General features: G+C 41.1%; 1 protein-coding gene and 1 long non-coding RNA gene across 3 annotated transcripts in view; one reads left to right on the forward strand and one right to left on the reverse strand.

The window, feature by feature from the left end:
- Nucleotides 1-18532, reverse strand: part of eefsec (eukaryotic elongation factor, selenocysteine-tRNA-specific) — a 400490-nt gene that overhangs the window by 317131 nt on the left and 64827 nt on the right. The gene's annotated exons all lie outside the window — the stretch shown is intronic.
- On the forward strand, nt 216-17296 carry LOC144681291 (uncharacterized). Its single transcript, XR_013576748.1, has 3 exons — nt 216-354; nt 11617-11700; nt 17050-17296. It is a non-coding gene; the product is annotated as an uncharacterized LOC144681291 (long non-coding RNA).

The raw sequence follows: 18532 nt of genomic DNA on the forward strand, positions 1-18532 counted from the left end.
CTGCGTTGAAGTTTAATAGACCGTGTAATGCAGATCCTCTTATCCTTGGTAGCAACCTCCAAAAATAAAACTGGCATTACAAATTGGAAAATGCAACGAAACAAAACAAACAGCTAGGAAACCAAATCAATAAGCGAGTAACTGAACTAAAACAAATTGATCATAACCATGATAAGATGCTGACAGGAAAGCTCTCCAAAGGGCCAGCGTACATGCTTGTTTTAACATGGAGGTCTCTTTCGCAGGCCAAACATGGCAATGTGTGTGCTGCGATCCGCCAAACCTCGATGGGACAAAAAAGATTTACAGCAAGAGAAAGAAAGGAAAATGACCCAAATGAGAACTCTGGAGTAGGTAAATAAAACTAGCTGGATACTGCTCCTCAAGTCAGGATCAAGGAGAAACTTCTGCAGCACAGATCCTTGTGTGCTTTAACATTTTTATTGAAGTGTTTATGGGAACGTGAGCATATACAAGATGAGATTTTTCCTCAATGGCATTCTGCTAAATAGATCCCAGTATTATTTCTCATTAAATTACATGAAAGTTCTCACTGTTCTTCAAGCCATATGATTCAATGGCAATAATTTGCTGTCCATATTACATCAATTCTGTAGAAACAGTAAGAAATCCCATGAAATTCTAACAATGAATTACTTTTGAAGTTTATCCTTTCATGGAATTTGGGCATCGCTGGCAAAGTCAGCATCCTTAATTGCCCTTGAAATGAGTGGCTTTCTAGGCCATTGCTGTGGGTCAGGAGTCACACGTAGGCCAGACCAGATAAGGATGGCAGATTTCCTTCCCTAAAGGACACTAGTGAACTAGACGGGTTTTTACAACAATTGACGATATTTTCACAGTCACCTTACTGAGACTAGCTTTAAATTCCAGATTTATTAACTGAATTTATATTCCACCAGCTGCTCTAGTGGGATTTGAACCCATGTGCCCATGGCATTAGCCTGAGCCTCTGCATTTCTAGCTCAGTGAATTAAGGCTTGCCCTTAATCTGCAGTCACTATTTTTATTTAGGCAGAAGCGACAAACAATTTGCACATGGCAAATCAGATTAATGGCCAGTTGACTTTTTTTGGGAATGTTGGACGAAGGATAAATATTGGCAAAGAAATGTTTTGAAAGTGTCATCAAATGTTTGACACTCCCTTCACAAAGCAGACAGGACCATGTTTTAATGTATTAACCCTTGGCTTTGCTCCTTCCCCATCTCTGTAACCTACTCCAGCCCTTTGAGAGCTTTGCATTCTTCCAATTCTGGCCTCTTGAGCATCCCCAATTTCTTTTGCACCATCACTGGTGCCTGTGTCTTCAGCTGAATAAGGCCCAAGCTTTGGAATGCCTTTCCTAAACCTCTTCACTCTCCACCTCTATTGGTTCCTTGAAGACATCTTTAAAAACTTACATCTATTCTCTGTCCTTATGTTTTGATGTGTGACTCATGATTAGATTCTGGTTGATAATCTCCTGTGAAGTGCGTTTGGATGTTTCAGGCACTATGCAAAGGCAAGCTGTTTTCACTGAAAGTCAGAAACTCCAACTAGACAGCATTCCTTCGGTATTGCACTCAAGCGTCAATCTAGGTTTTGTCAATGCTTGGAGTTAGGCCTGAAGCCCTGACCTTCTGACTCAGAAGCGAGAGTGGTACCAACTGAGCCAAGCTGATATTTTGAACGTGGTCAGGCTAGAAAATTAGCCCCTTAAAAATTACCGGAGTGCCTGCAGAAAGTCTCATGCGGGAATCATGGAACAAATCCATGTCCCGTCATACTGTAATAGTACAAGAACATGTGGTCCATACCCAACACTACAAAGAATAACTATTTAATTCCTGGCATTCCTTCATCCTCACCTGAAGCTGTGACCTGGATACAAATGTTCGCAGCCTATTTCACCACAATTCTGCCCTCACCTGAGATCTACCTGTACATCCTGTATCAGGAATCGCCGATTCGTAAGTTAAGGACAGAAATGTTCCCTTCCATTGTCCGAGGCCTGGAAACCCATTTCTGCAGTCCTTCTTGCCAATGCTACCCAAACTGAGATTGATTAACCTAGGGCTCTGCAAAATCAAGCCTGGGATCCTTCGTCCTTTGTATGGCCCAGATTTTCAGTCCGCCTTTCATATACAGGTATGCATTCTTGTGATGCATACAGAACAAAGTTTCCCAATCTCCGATTTAGTTAAACAAAACCACTTCTTACTTTTAAAACTCATTTCACACTCCGTTTCATTTACCTTGTTGCTTATTTAAGATAGGTGGTAAACTTGAGCTGCTAACATGCATCCACTGAGCCATTAAGCAGTTCTACAACACAATCTTCTGTCAGCACCTCTCACATCAGGAAGCCCAAAATGTTAACAAACTCAAACCTCAACCTTAGACCATCCTTTTCGTCCAACATCCCCCAAAAAAAGTCAACTGGTCATTAATCTGATTTGCTGTGTGCTGTTTGTCGTTTCTGCCTAAATAAAAAGTGACTACACTCAATGGGGAGATGATAGTGTAGCATTATTCCTTCTGTAGCTCTAATGAAAGAAGAAGAGGCTTGCATTTATATAACACTTTTTTAAAAATTCGGTCTTGGGATGAGTGTCTTTGGCAAGGCCAACATTTACTTCCTATTCCTAATTGCCCTTCAGGTGGTGGTGAGCTGCCTTTTTGAACCGATGCAGTCCACGTGGTGTAGGTACACCCGCAGTACTGTTAGGAAGGGAGTGCCAGGATTTTGACCCAGTGTCAGTGAAGATGCTGGATTGGTGTCGAGCTCCTTGAGTGTTGTTGGAGCTGCACTCATCCAAGCAAGAGAAGAGTATTCCATCACACTCCTGACAAGTGCCTTGTAGATGTGGAATGGCTTTGGGGAGTCAGGAAGTGAGTTACTTGCCGTAGAATTCTCAGCCTCTGACCTGCTCTTGTAGCCAAATCATTTATATGGTCAGTCGAGTTACATTTCTGGTCAATGGCAACCCCTAGGACATTGATGGAGGGGGGATTCAGTGATGGTAATGCCACTTAATGTCAAGGAGATGGTTGGATTCTTTGTTGGAGATGACCATTGCCTGGCATTTGCGTGGTGCAAATGTCACTTATCAGCCCAAACCCAAATGTTGTCTAGGTCTTGCTGCATGCATTGACTGTGGCAGTACCTGAGGAGTCACAAATGATATTGAACATTGTGCAATCATCAATAGACATCCCCACTTCTGATCTTATGATGGAGGAAAGGTCATTGATGAAGCAGCAGAAATGATTGGGCCTAGGACACTACCCTGAATAACTCCTGCAGCGATTTCCTTAAGCTGAGATGATTGGCCTCCAACAACCGCAACCATCTTCCTTTGTGCTAGGTATGACCCCAACTAGTAGAGGATTTTACCCCAATTCCCATTGACTTGAATTTTGCTAGGGTTCTTTGATGCCAAATTCAGTCAAATGCTTCCTTGATATCAAGGGCAGTCACTCTCACCTCACCTCTGCAATTCAGAACTTTCATCCATCTTTCGACCAAGGCTGTAGCGAGATCAGGAACAGAGTTGCCCTGGTGGAATCCAAACTGAGCATCTGTGAGCAGGTTATTGCTGATGAAGTGCCTTTCATGATCTCAGGACATCTCAAAATGCTTTACAAGCAGTTATGTATTTTTGAGGCATAGTCACTATTGTAATCTGAGGAATGCACAAAACAATTTGCACTCAGGCAGCTCCCACAACAATGAGAAAATGGCCAGATAAGCTGATTCAGTGATTTTGGTTGAGGGGTAAATATTAGCCAGGACACCAGGGGGATATCCCCTACTCTTCTTTGAATAGTGTCTTGGGATCTTTTACTTCCATCCAAGAGAACTAACTGGGCTTCAGTTTAACAACTCATCAGAAAAATGGCAATGCCAACAGTACACTTCCTCAGTTCTGCACTGAAGTGCCAAGAATTGCAAGAATTGCGTGTTCTCATCTCTGGAGTGGGGTTTGAATCCACAGCCTTCTGCCTGAGAGACAAAAGTGCTACACATTGAACCATGACTGTCACTATAAGGAGTGAGACAGCTGAAGAGATGCTATTGTTACTTCCTTTTTTAAGGTGGGACAGCCTCATGTCCAGCAGTCTGGAAACAACAATCTCACTCAGAGACTCACATGGTTGGCAAAACTTAAGTGTCAGCTACTGTTTGGGCTGAAGGTTTAGTTTGGTGCTGTACAGCACCTGATTAAATCTTTCATTCATATATAACGTTGGGATCAGATCCCATATCACACACAAGAGTTTCAAAGCAAATAAATGGTGCAAGCAGTTAGCATCACGTAATTATGGACTACAGCAAACTGTAGCCAGTAACTTAACAGCAGAAAATGACTGTTCATGAACGTAGTTGCATGTTATTCAGCATGTGTTAGCAATGTGTGTACAACACAAAAAGGAATCCAGGCCAAAGCAATCTGGTAAAGTGTCACAGGGAATGGAGTACTTTATGTTTTTTGCACATTGGTATCTGGCTGTTCTCGACTTCATCTAGGCAGGGTGCAAAGTAAAGCTCTGTGCCAACAATCATAGAATGATACAACACAGGAGGAGGCCAGTCAGCCCATCATGCCTGGCTCTTTGGTAGAACCATCCAATTAGTTCTACTCCCTCTGCTCACCATCGGGAGCTTCCCAGTTCTCAGCGAAGTCAGTATCACTGTACGGGGAAGGTAGAAAATTAAGTTATTCTTCGCTGCGCCTCAAGCATTAAGATAAGCATTAAAAACACCAGTTATGCTTTCACAAATTACTGGCTCTGTGATGGTCACGTGCAGAGGAAATTAAGGATTGCACAAATTAAAATGACCAAAGTGGAATTTTCATTATCGATGGAAAAAAACCCTGCTATTTATAGAGATCTATTTGGGTGGGTGGCACCATTACTAAGAATAGCACCAGTACAAACCTACTTTCCACAATAGGTACAATAACTCTGAGCACACATTGCTGCTTTCAAAACACAAAAGCAATTTTTTTCTATCGTGATAGGGAAGACGTAGGTGTTACCACTCATGGGGGAGGCCAAAACTAGAGGACACAAATATAAGAGAGCCACTACTAATCCAACAAAACGAGAAACTTCTTTATCCAGAGAATAGTAAGAATTTGGAACTTACTACCACAAGAAGAGTTTAAGGCAAAAAGCCTGGATGCACTCAAGGGAAAGCTGTATAAACAAATGAGGAAGAAAAGAAGAGAAGTACGTGCTGATAGGGTTAGATGAAGTAGAATGGGAAGAGGCTTGTATGGGGCATAAACACCAGTATGGACCAGTCGAGCCGAATGGCCTGTTTCTGTGCTGTAAATACTATGTAATCACACTTTGTCTCTATTACATTATAACTATTGGACAGCGTGACCAAGAACTAAACAACAATTACAGTCAAACCAGCAATGGTTTGAGATAGGAGCTAAGAGTGATGAGCAGAAACTATTAACTCACTATCAACTCCTATCAGGGAAGTGGGGTAGAATTTTGGGTGGAGACTCTTCATGAGAGTTCAGGAGAACATAAGAAATAGGAACAGTAGTCGGCAGCTCACAGGGTGTCTAGGCCAAGTGGCCTGGTTCACCATTCAATAAAGTTGTCGCTGGACTCCTGCGTCAAATCCACTTTCCTGCCCTATTTCCATTTCCCTTGATGCCAAGAATGTATCCATCCCTGTCTTGAAAATACATGACTGAGCATCCACAGCCATCTGGGATAGAAAATCGCCAATGATTTACGATCCTCTGAGTGAAGGTATTTCTCATCTCGGTACTAAACGGCTAATCCATTATCCTAGGCTGTGACCTGTAGTTCAAGGCTTTCCAGCCAGGGAAAACAGCCTCTCAGTGTCTACCTTGTTAAGCCCTCTCAGAATCTTAATCAGATCACCTCTCATTCTTCTAAATTCTAGAGAATGTTGGCCCATTCTATTCAATCTCTCTTCATAGAACTGACCTCTCATCCCAGGCATCAGTCCAGTAAACCTTTGTTGCACTCCCTCTGAGACCAGTATATCCTTCCTTAGATATGGAGACCAAAGCTGTGCACAGTACTGCAGGTGTGGTCTCACCAAAGCCTTGTATAATTGCAGCAAGACTTTGTTACTCTCATACTGAAATAAGGGCTAATATACTCGAAAGGTTAATCCATCTTTTCTCTTTGCAGATGTTGGCTATTTTCAATATGCTCTCCCCTATTTCAGATTTACAGCTGTTTCTTTTCATCTATAACCTCCAAAAGGTTTTGTGCTGCTGAATACAGCATCTGGCTAAAGTTTGAAATGGATCTACTGAGCCCAATATACCACAGTAATATTTGAAAATCAGGACTTAAATTCTTGAGATTGCACTGAGCCAAGGAGAAGGATTTTTTGGTCTCAGGATAAGCTTTCCATCACAGTGTTTTAATACATTTCAAATAAACGGGTGAAGGCTTCCATTAAAATAGCAGTCAGGGGAGAATGTTGGACCAACATTTTAAACCTGCAGCCACAATTATTGCCAACAGCTGTAAAATTGAAAAGCTGTCTACTGCCCATCAGCATAGAAATTCACAAGGAGAAATGTTAATTATTAAATTTGCCCTTCTTAAAAGAGAGTTTCCTTTAGAAACCATAATTCATCACAGACTACACATAGGAATGTCACTGAGAGCTATTGCCCAGAATGCACTGAAGTAGTTGTCTCAGGTATTAGCGGTATTCTGTGTGGTTCTATCATTCTCCTTCATGCAGTACTCCAGGGTAATCAAAGACTTACATTAATATGTCTTGCAAAGATTCTCATGACATTCTAAGCTTTACACATCCAATGAATTACAGTTGAAGTGTAGACCAGTATTCAATCTGGATACAAGGCTCCACAAACAAACAGCAGATGAAGAAATGACCAGCTTTTGATGGTGATGGTTGAAGGAGGCATGTTGGCTAAGGTACGAGGAGAACTCTCCAGTCTTCTAATAATGCCCTGGCATCTTTCCTGGCACTATTCATCAAAATTACTGGAGTGAGAAGATGTAGTGTCAACTATGATTCATCTGAGTCAGAAGGTTGTGGATTCAAGTCTCACTGCAGAGACTTGAACACCAAATCCAGGCCAGCATTCCATGCAAGTTGCACTCTTGGCGAGGCTGACTTTTGGTTGAGTCAACAAACCCACTCAGGTAGACGTAAAAGATCCCATGTCACTATTTCAAAGAGGAATAGGGGAATTCTCTGTAGTGTTCTAGTCGATATTTCAGCCTCAAACAACATCACTAAAAAAATTATCTTGCTATTATCGCATTGCTTTTTGTGGAGCTTGCTGTGGGTCAATTAGCTGCCATTGAAGGGGTGGTTCTGAGGTCCTGAAAGGTGCTTTATAGATTAAAGGCATTGTTTTTTGGTTTAATGATTCATCTACAGACAACACCTCAGATAATACAGCACTTCCTCAGGACTGCACTGAATTTTTGGCCAAGAGAACGTGCTATGATCTCTGGCGTGGAACTTCATCCCAACAACAAAGGTGCTATACAATGTTCCAAAGCGCTTCACCGAAGTATCATAAAGCAAAGTTTGACACTGAACCACACAAGGAGATAGCATAGGACCAAAACCTTTGTCAAAAGAAGTAGGTTTTAAGAAGTGTCTTAAAGGAGGAGAGAAGTGGAGAGATTTAGGGAGAGAAATCCAGAGCTTAGAACCTTGGCAGTCAAAGGCATGGCTGCCCACAGAGGAGCGATTAAAAATAGGGATGCTCAAGAGGCCGATATTAGAGGAGCACAGAGATCTGTCAGTTGTAGAGCTATTGGAAGGAGGGCCAAGGGATTTGAAAACAAGGATGACCATTTTAAATTGAGGCTTTGCTCAACTGGGAGCCAATGTAGCTCAGTGAATACAGGGGTGATAGGTGAATGGGGCTTGAGCAGCAGAGTTTTGGATTACCTCAAGTCAACAACCTTCTGACTCAAGAGGCAACAGTGCAAGACCAAAATCCCAGCTAGGTTGACTTAATGATGGGCTCTGAAGCTGTATTGTATATTTTTCAGCATTAAGCCACATAAAAAAAAAACCTCATGAAATTAGCCAAACGTTCTATGTAGTGTTATAAAATATATTGATTGTGTAGAGCATAAAGGCAGCCACGTAGATGTCACGCTATCCAGGATGGACAGCAGGGTGGAGAAGCATTTACTTTCTCTGCCGGAATCTCTGCCGGAGAGAACAGAGAGTGCAAAATAAGCAGCTGGATTTCAATACGCTACATCTGTACATCGTTTAGCAGACTTGGCAAAGGATTTTGTTCGTGAGTAAACTACTGAAATATTAAAACAATAAATAGAGCAGTATTCCCCTTTAAGCCTTTCACGGGCTATATCTGAACTTCTGGTTAAACAACATTAGATGAATCCCTTGGGTGATTTGAGTATTCCTAATATTAACCTTCTGTTACAAGCACAATATTGCAGTCAGTCAACTCTGACACTGTCTATTTTGGTGGTAAAGTAAAACAGATTAAATAACTTTTTAAAAATTATTTTTATATAGGTAAATGATTAATTATTGCAGCAAAAAACAAAATCTCAACTTTGTAGTTTGACCCAAGATGCTGTAAAGACAGCTTGGTCATCCGCTATACAGCAAGTATTAGAGGACCTCTACACAGCCCAGCATAACTTAAGATGAACTTCCAGCCATCGGAAATTTGTAATTAACAAGCTGCGTGTAGTTAAGCCAGTTTTTAAAAAAAATAATTACTATCATATGCTCAAACAATACAAGACTAACCAAAGTGGTCTGCAAAAAGTCTTTTGTAAAGAAATTAAATGTAGTATTCTCAGTCATATGCTGTTGTTTCAAGAATCCTACCCCATCCCTGAGTAATCTTAACTCATTCACAACTAAAAATGCCATTTGGTATTTTGTTCCTTGCAAGTATCCCAAACTCCACAACTCCAACTCCAAAGCTCCATTCTCTAAATAACATGTCTTGGCACATTTTCTAGTTTAAAGCTTCTGTCCTCATCCTAACTTGCACCATGCCCCATTCATCCATTACCTCAGTGTTTGCTGATTCACCTTGGTTCCAAGTCTGGCAAGATGTTGATTTGAAAATTTTCATCCTTGCTTTCAATTCCTCCATGGCCTCACCCCTCCCTATCTCTGTAACCTCGTCCAGCCCTACAAACCTCTGAGATCTCTGCGCTCCTCCAATTTTGGCCTCTTGAGCATCCCCGATTTTCCCTGCTCTGCCACTGCCAGCCACGTCTTCAGCTGCTAGGTCATAAGGAATTCCCTCCCTAAACCTCTCCACTTCTCCCTCCCTCTTTAAGATGCTCCTTAAAACTTATCTCTTAATCCAAGCTTTGTGTCACCTGTCTGAATACTGTATTCGAACATGGCTCTGAATCAAATTTTGTTTGAAGACGCTATTGTCAAGCACTTTGGAATGTTTTGCTCAGTTAAAGGTGCTTTATAAATGCAAGTTGCAGGTATTAAAAAGGCTAGAAATCCTGTTCCAGTTTTTTTCCTACTAAGTTCTAAACACAAGGTCGACGCATTCTGCCATCTTCCCTATATTCTCAGGATTCAGCACGCTGTCTCCCACTCACCATCACCCGCATCCTGTTCCACACCCAATCGCCTACTACCCATCTTCATCAACTTACATTGGCTGCCAGTTGCCCAACACATTGAATTCAAAATCCTTGGCCTATCCAGATCCCTTCAAGGCCTAACTCAGCAATCTCTTAGAAGTATGCAGTTCTCCATACTCTTCCATCTCTGACTAATCTGCGCTTCCTCTCTCATTTAGCCTCACCAATGGTAAAAGAGGCTCAAGTTATCTCAGCCCTTCTCTTTGGGACTTCATTGCAAAAACACTTTGACTTGCTAATCTTCACAATTTTAAAAGCTTCAGCAGCTTTTAATGCTCCTTAGCTTCAATGTCTCCTCAGTAGGTGCCCTGGGACCATTTAAATGTTAATTGGCCATATAAATATAAGTTGCTGGTGCTTTTGTTGCACTTTTGATCCCAATAAGCTTCAAGATACATACTCTTCATTTCTTGCTTCACTGTTAAACTCAACTCAATACAATGTCTCTTACTCTCCCATTCTTTTCCTATAATCTCAAAGCTGAAAACTCCTCACCTCCCTCAAAGCTTCTCTTCATCCTTGTTATTAAAGTCCTTGGAACTAACTAATCATTATCTTCCAATTCAGTTCATCCTTCTCTTTTACTCTCTTGTACTCCTTTCAAGATGATGGAATATATTAGAGCTCTAGCCCTTTAACACAATTTCTCAATCAATACTGAAAATGCTCTTGGTCTCAAGAGGACTACTCAAAGTGTGGCAACTATCGCAAGCAACTTAACTGCTGGAGTCTGTTGACTGCTAAACATGTGCCACCATTTAGTGAGATTGCCAATTAAGTCTCAATTCAAAGCAGTTTCATGCTGTGGCTCCACACCCATTACATTACAGCAGCACAAAAACTCTTCTGTCACAGATCAGTCATGGTCTCACTGAATGGTGGAACAAACTCGAAGGGCTCAATGGCTCCTGTTCCTATGAATTCTCATTCCACTGTTAGTCCATCTAGTCCATCCAAATCCATCCCTATCTTTGCAATCTTCTCCATCCCTATGTGGCAGCAAATACCTCTCATCCGCCACTGTTCCAACTCTGCTTTGGATCCACCGTCCTTCCACTCCACCCTACTTGTGTTTTTAGCAGTATTGCTCCCACAATTTGCAACACACTCCCTAAATCCCTCTCAACAGAAAAAGCTGGAAAAACTCAGCAGCTCAAACAGCATCTGTGGAGAGAAAGACAGAGTTAATGTTTCGAGTCCGTATGACTCGAAACATTAACTACATCTTTCTCTCTCCACAGATGCTGTTAGACCTGCTGAGATTTTCCAGCTTTTTCTGTTTTTGTTTCAGATTTCCAGCATCTGCAGTATTTTGCTTTTACACTAAATCCCTTTGCCTTCTTACACTTTTTCCTATTCCTTTAAAAGCCTTCACAAAACCTAATGCTTTGACAATGCCTTGGGTCACCTCTGGACAACAGAATGCTGAGTGGGACCTGATATAGGACTTTATGATGATGAAAGATTTGAAGGTACAGACAGAGAAGATGTTTTCACTTGGGAGCAAGACCAACACAAGATGATAAAAATAAAATGGTCATTAATAAATCAAATAAAGAAATCAGGAGAAAGTTCTTTGTCCAGAGGGTGGTGAGAATATCAATACCACAGGAATAGCTCAGGTAGCTAGCATAGATATATTTTAAGGAGAAGCTAGATAAGCACGAGGGAGAAATGAATAGAAGGATATGTCACTAAAATTACATGAAGAACACTGGGAAGAAACTTGTGTATAGCATAAATACTGGGATAGACCGGTTGGACTGAATGGCCTGTTTCTGTGCTGTAGATTCGATACAACTTGATGTGACATGTCCCCAAATCTTTTCCGTTGCCTCAGTGACATTTTACTACACTAAAGAAGTTGTTGTTCTTGGTTCATAGAAGACCTGATGTCAACTTGGGTTTACAAATTTGTCAATGAATCCCTCTCATTCTCCATATTACACAGCAGAGTCCAGCACACCTACAGACATCAAAACCGCCAACCAAGTGCAAAGAGGAAACTTTTTCTCCCAAACCAAGAATAAATCAGGTAAGCAAAAACAAGCCTTCGATTTTCAGGAAAAATTGAAAAGGAGAAATTTGCAGAGAAAAAGGGAATGGGACTAAGTAAATAAGTCTATCATAGGGCGGGGCACAGGCACATTGGCTGAATGGCCTCCTTCTGTGCTGTTCTGGGAAACTAAATATCAGTGCTTCAGGTGTCAATGAAGTTGCTTTATGTTCTATTTCTCCAAAGCGGCCACTCACCTGGCTTAAAACAAAGGACTCTGGTTTCAGGACAGATTTCCAGCAATGTTCAAAACTAACCAAAACTTATGGGATGAAATCGTCTCACTGTGACAACTGCATGCAATGAACTTGTAGCCGAATCCAGCTCCCAGTGGAAGCAGGGCTGCCCCTAGTTTGGCACAGTACTGTAGAACTCAGGAGGAGTTGCGGGAGGTTGCCTGGTACAGATAATAACAACTGTCTCCGTGGTGCAATCTGAAGGGCCCTGGGGATGAAGGCCATGATGTACTGTTGTTACAGTATTTTACCACTCTTTACCTAACTTGGGAGTGCTAGACGGCTAAACTGAATGCCTGAAGTGAAAGGTTTTCCATTCTCCAGCACTAACATCCTTGATGAATAATAAATTCACAACAAAAAATGTAAGCTATTACAAAAATAATATTAGTATAAGTAATACAAATAGTATACACTGATATCACGATGCAGTAAAAACAGAAAGTGCTGGATAAACTCAGCATGTCTGGCAGCATCTGTGGAGAGAGAAACAGAGTTAACGTTTCGAGTCGAATACAATGCTTCAGAACTGAAGGGAGGTAGAAATGTGATGTGTTTTATGCAGCTGAAAGGGGAGGAGGAGGGGGAACAAAAGGGAAGGTCTAGGATAGGGTAGAGCGTGGGAGAGATTAAAGAACAAAGATGTCATAGAACTAAAAGCAAAGGAGGTGGTAATGGTTGTAGTAAAGAAACAAAGTCCTGGTACAGACAGTGTTAAAAGCAGAATAATGAACACTGGTATAATGATAAAAGCAAAATACTGCAGATGCTGGAAATCTGAAACAAAAACAGAAAATGCTGGAAAAACTCAGCAGGTCTAACAGCATCTGTAGAGAGAAAAACAGAGTTAACGTTTCGAGTCCATATGACTCTTCTTCAGAGCAGATATAATGATGTAGTATGCATGGTTACCTTACAGAACTCTACATACTGTTACTAACATGTTGTCTGCACTGATATTACAAGAAAACTCCCCTGCTCTCCTTTTACAACCACCTGAGAGGAAGCTGGGGTTTAGCATCTCACCTGAAAGGCCGCACTTCTGACAGTGCAGCCCTTCCTTGGTAAATCAAGGCTGACACTCCCGTGCAGTACTGAGGGAGTGGTACATTGTCAGTGGTATCTTTCAGATGAGACATTAAACCTAGGTCAATCTGCCCTCTCAGGTGGATGTAAAAAGATTCCATGGCACTACAGTATTTTGAAGACAAGCAGTCTCTATCCAGCCAGACTCAAGGTTGGTAAAAATCCCAAAGTTACTATTCAAAGGAGAGCAGGAGAATTCTCCCCAGTATCCTGGCCAATATTTATCCCTCAATCAACATCACAAGTTTGGTCATTATCAGATTGCTGCTTGTGCGCAAATTGGCTGCCGGGTTTTCCACATTACAACAGTGACTACTCTTCAAAATTAATTCATTGGTTGTAAAGTGGTTTTGGGCATCTGGCAGTCATGAAAGGTGCTCTAAAAATGCAAGTCTTTCTATCTTTCCTGCACTGGGAGTGCCAGCCTGGATTAGGTGCTCAAGTCTCTGGAGTGGGACACAAGCTTCTGATTTATAGGTAAGAGTGCTATTAATGAGTCACACTGACACCAAAGTATTGATTTGATATAGTATGTTCTGATATTACTGTATGTGTGGTATGCGGTGTTACCTTGTAGAAAGTACTCTTACTACTTAATAAAAACAGTAAAGGCTATGTGCTGTCATTATCAAGCTCTGTTATAGATAATTTTTGTAATACCTTAGTGGTAGTATATTTAAATTAGAATGGACAAAAGGAAGGAAGTGCTTGTCAAATAAAAACTGTTTTGATCATCCCTGGCAATAAACTACAATGATTCAAAGTTTATGGCAAATAAATTTACTAGTAATGCAAATTGTAATCTGACAAATTAACCGCATTTGTCAAGCAAAACTTCCAATGGATTATAGACCGTTAGAAACCGTAAATTGACTGCTTGTGTACAGTTTACATTTATTATCAGATTTTCTAGACTTTAATCTTATTGTTAAACTGTTCACATCCTGCATACACTCCATTGGGCCAGGCTGACAGCCATTCACATCACTGAGCAAGTTATTGTACTTCCCATTTAACTCAACTGTAGCACAGGAAACAAAAAAAAAGTGCCTCAAAAGTCTTACTATCCCACTGACGGGCAGTCTTGCTGGAGGGCAGGTTTTATTTCCACCCTCCCTCCATTCTATTCATCTGAAGTCACATTGCTATGAGGAAGGAAGACCATCTCTGACAATTCAGACTTAGCCAGGGTCGTAACGCTCAGAATTTTATTTGCCCCAGGCTACTAGAATATCAGTCGAGCTACTAAATTTTAAAATGGCAGAGGAGTTGATGCACTGTTTTTATATCTATCATTTATTAAAATTCAGGCACCTAGTACATACTTCCTGCATAACAATTTGTGATAACCAAATGCAAGTTCTTTTTTAAAAACTAAACTTGCTGAACAAGTAACCTGACTTTGAGCAGGGGAGGAGACAGAAGTTGAACTCCAACTCAATGTTTTTTTCATAAATTCGGAGGGTATGGGCGTCGCAGGTAAAGCCAGCATTTATTGCCCTTCTTTAGTTGCTCATGAAGGTAGTGGTGAACCACCTTCTTGTATACTAGTGAACGCCTTGCAAGACCATTTAAGGAAGTTGAGAATCAACCACATTGCTGCAAACCTGGATTCATAATATAGGTTAGGCCACTAAGGAAAACAGAATTCCTTCCTTCAGTGACTTTAGTGAACCAGATGGGTTTGTACAACAATGCTGTTTTGCAATCACCACTACAGGTATCAGTTTTTTATTCCAAGTGTTTAATTAATAGAATTTAAATTCCCAAGCTGCCATGGTGGGATTTAAACTCATTGGGCTGGATTTTCTCAACCCCGTAGTGTTTGAAAGTGGGGCAGCCGGGAAGATGTGGGGCAAGGAAGTCATGTCAAGGCAGCTCCGCATACATTCTTAGAGGCAGATGGGGAAATGGATCAGTTGTCCGTACCGAGGAGGCGGGTAGTCAATTAAGATGATTAAGGTGAAAACAAAATACTGCGGATGCTGAAAATCTTAAATAAAAACAGAAAGTGCTGGAAACACTCAGCAGGTCAGCCTGCATCTGTGGAGAGAGAAAAACAGAGTTACTGTTTCGAGTCGAATATGACTTCTTGTGAATTGTGAGGAGGATGCAAAGAGGCTTCAAGGCTATTTAGACAGGCTAATTGAGAATGTTGGCACATAATGTGGAAAAATGTGAAGTTATCCACTTTGGTAGGAAAAACAGAAATGCAAAGTGTTTATTAAATGGTGAGAGAATGGGAAGTGTTGATGTCTAAAGGGACTTGGGTGTCCTTGTTCATGAGTCACTGAAAGCTAGCATGGAGGTGCAGCAAGCAATTAGGAAGGCAAATGGTATGTCGGCCTTTATTGCTGGAGGATGAGTGTGCAGGAGTAAAGCTGCCTTGCTGCAGTTGTGCAGAGCCTTGGTCAGACTGCACCTGCAATATTGCATATAGTTTTGGTCTCCTTACCTAAGGAATGATATTCTTGCCATAGAGGGACTGCAACAAAAGTTCAGTAGACTGATTCTTGGAATGGTGGGATTGTCCATTGGGGAGAGATTGAGGAGATTGGCCCTGCATTCTCTAGACTTTAGAAGAATGAGAGGCGATCTCATTGAAACATACAAAATTCTTACAGGGCTCAACAAGGTAGATGCAGGAAGGACGTTTTCCCTGGCTGGGGAGGTCTAAAGCCAGGGGACACAGTCTCAGAATAAGAAGTAGGCCATTTAGAAGTGAGATGAGGAGTATTTCTTCACTCAGAGGATGGTGAATCTTTGGGATTCTCCATCTCAGAGGACTGTGAGGGCTCAGTCATTGCGTTTGTTCAAGGCAGATGTTGATAGATTTCTAGATAGTGAGCACATCAAGAGATATGGGGATAGTGCAGAAAGATGGTGTTGAGGTAGATCAGCCCGCTGGTTGGAATCATATCTAACACAAAGGAAGATAGTTGTGGTTATTGGAGGTCAATCATCTCAGTTCCAGGACACCAATGCAGGAATTCCTCAAGGTAGTGTCCTAGGCACAACCATCTTCAGCTGCTTCATCAATGACCTTCCTTCCAACATAAGTGGGGATGTTCACTGATGATTGCACAATGTTCAGCACCATTCGCAACTCCTCAGATACTGGAGCAGTCCATGTACAAATGCGGCAAGACCTGAACAATGTCTAGGCTTGGGTTGACAGGTGGAAAGTAACACTCGTGCCACACAAGTGCCAGGCAATGACCATCTCCAACAAGAGAAAATCTGACTCCACAGGCAGAAACCAGGTACTCATTCTCCCAAAACACTCTGGATCCTTGGTTAGCTGAAATTTTCAGACTGACACCAGTAGATTTTAGTCAAGTAAGGGTACCAAAGATGGGTAAAAGGGGTTATAGTACGCATCAGCCATGATCAAACAGAACAGCAGAGCAGGCTTGAGGGGCTGAATGATGTACGCCTGTTCCCATAATGAAAATTCACCGAAAATCTTCTCTTTAATAACTTTTCACTAACCTTCACTTTAATTACCCTACATTATAGAAACAAAACAAAAAGGTTTTCTTTATAAATGAACAGTCCCATAATCTACTCCAATCTAAATTAAATCACCTATTTAATGTGCAAAATATTGTAGAACCAATGTATGTGATATGAATGTTTGTTAAAGTGAATTGTCTGTGAAAGCCAGGTTCTTTATAATGTCACAAAAACCTGCTCAAGATACAGATAAAGGAACAACCCCAAATACTGGGAATCTGAAATAGAGACTGAAAATGCCTAAAATACACAGATCTGTTAGAATCAGTTAACGTTTTACATGCTTGTTCGGACAAAGAACACACCCGAAATGTTAAACTAGGTTTTTCATTGCTCTAATTGGACATGTCTTGAATTTCTAAGAGGTGATTTTTTTTTTCTTTTTTGAACCTAAGCTTTAAGGTATTAAGGGCAAACTATTTGATTACAATATCTGATTCAAATGAATATGCTGCTCTTTAACTTTTGAAACCATCTTTACACAATGCAGAGCCTCAAGTGCCAGCTGAACGGAGGTCAGTTCAGACAAAACCGATGCACTGTACTGTGAGCAGGAAGGAGCATGCTAGATCCAAACTTTGGGGGGGGCGACGAGAAACATTCAAAGTGTGATTTTACTTTACACTCAAAAGTGCAACTCCCAAATGGAAGTGTATCTACAAATTATATTTTTAAGCCAGTTCATAGTGCAGGAACTGATCTTGTCCATTCATATTGGCCCTTTTTCAGGAATTCCACTCTCAAGATAGGGTGATCAAATTTTCAAATTGATTATATTTTTTATTCATTTAAGGGATGTGAGCTTCGCTGGCTCGGCCAGCATTTATTGCCCATCCCTAATTGCCCTTGAGAAGGCGGGGATGAGCTGCCTTCTTGAACTGCTGCAGTCCATTAATTAGAGAAAGCATTTAAACAATGTCTATGTGTATTCATATACAGTAAAGCACGTTAAAAGACTAATTGAAAAGAAAACATTTAAGAGAATTAAATCTCCATGCACAAACCCTTTTTCTATCTTTTTCAATGATAACTCCCTGTTATGTGAATAACTATTAAATGAATAAAACATTTCAACAAATTGCAAAATCTAGATTTATTTCTTTAAGTGCTGTAACTGCTTTGTTAAAGCCAATTTGTTAAATACTTTTTGCCAATCAACTCATAAGCTCTCTTTATGCGTCAGCCACAGCTCAATGGATAGCTCTCTAGCCCCCCCTGAGTCAGATGTTGTGGGTTCAAGTCCCACTCTGGACCTGACCACAAAAAGTTTAGGCTAACATTCCAGGAAAGAATTGATGGAGTCCTGCACTGTCAGAAATGGAAGCTCTCCGATACAACGTCAAACCAAAGCCCTGTTTGCCTTCTTGGGTGAGCATAAAAAATCCCATGGCATTCTTTTGAAAACGAGCTGGGGAGTTCTCCCTGCTGTCTTGCCCAATTATTTATCCCTTTATCAACATAATTAAAAACCAAAACAAAAACAGAATTACCTGGAAAAACTCAGCAGGTCTGGCAGCATCGGTGGAGAAGAAAACAGTTGACGTTTCGAGTCCTCATGACCCTTCGGCGGAACTGAAGTATAGTTAGGAGAGAGGTGAAATATAAGCTGGTCTAAGGTGGGGGGCGGGGGGAGAGAGAAGTTGAGGGTGGGGTGGTTGTGGGGACAAGCAAGCAGTGATAGGAGCAGATAATCAAAAGATGTCACAGACAAAAGGATCAAAGAGGTGTTGAAGGTGGTGATATTATCTAAGAAAAGTGCTAATTAAGAATGGATGGCAGGATACTCAAGGTACAGCTCTAGTGGGGGTGGGGTGGAAAGACTAACAAAGTATTAGTTGTAGATTTAAAAATAATGGAAATAGGTGGGAAAAGAAGAATCTATATAAATTATTGGAAAAAAAAGCTTTTAGCTTTTTGTTTTTATCATTAAAAACCAGATGATCTGGTCATTAACACGATGGTGTTTGTGGGAA

The sequence above is a fragment of the Cetorhinus maximus genome, chromosome 6, assembly GCF_964194155.1.
Source record: "Cetorhinus maximus chromosome 6, sCetMax3.hap1.1, whole genome shotgun sequence".
In the NCBI taxonomy this organism is placed as follows: Eukaryota; Metazoa; Chordata; class Chondrichthyes; order Lamniformes; family Cetorhinidae; genus Cetorhinus; species Cetorhinus maximus.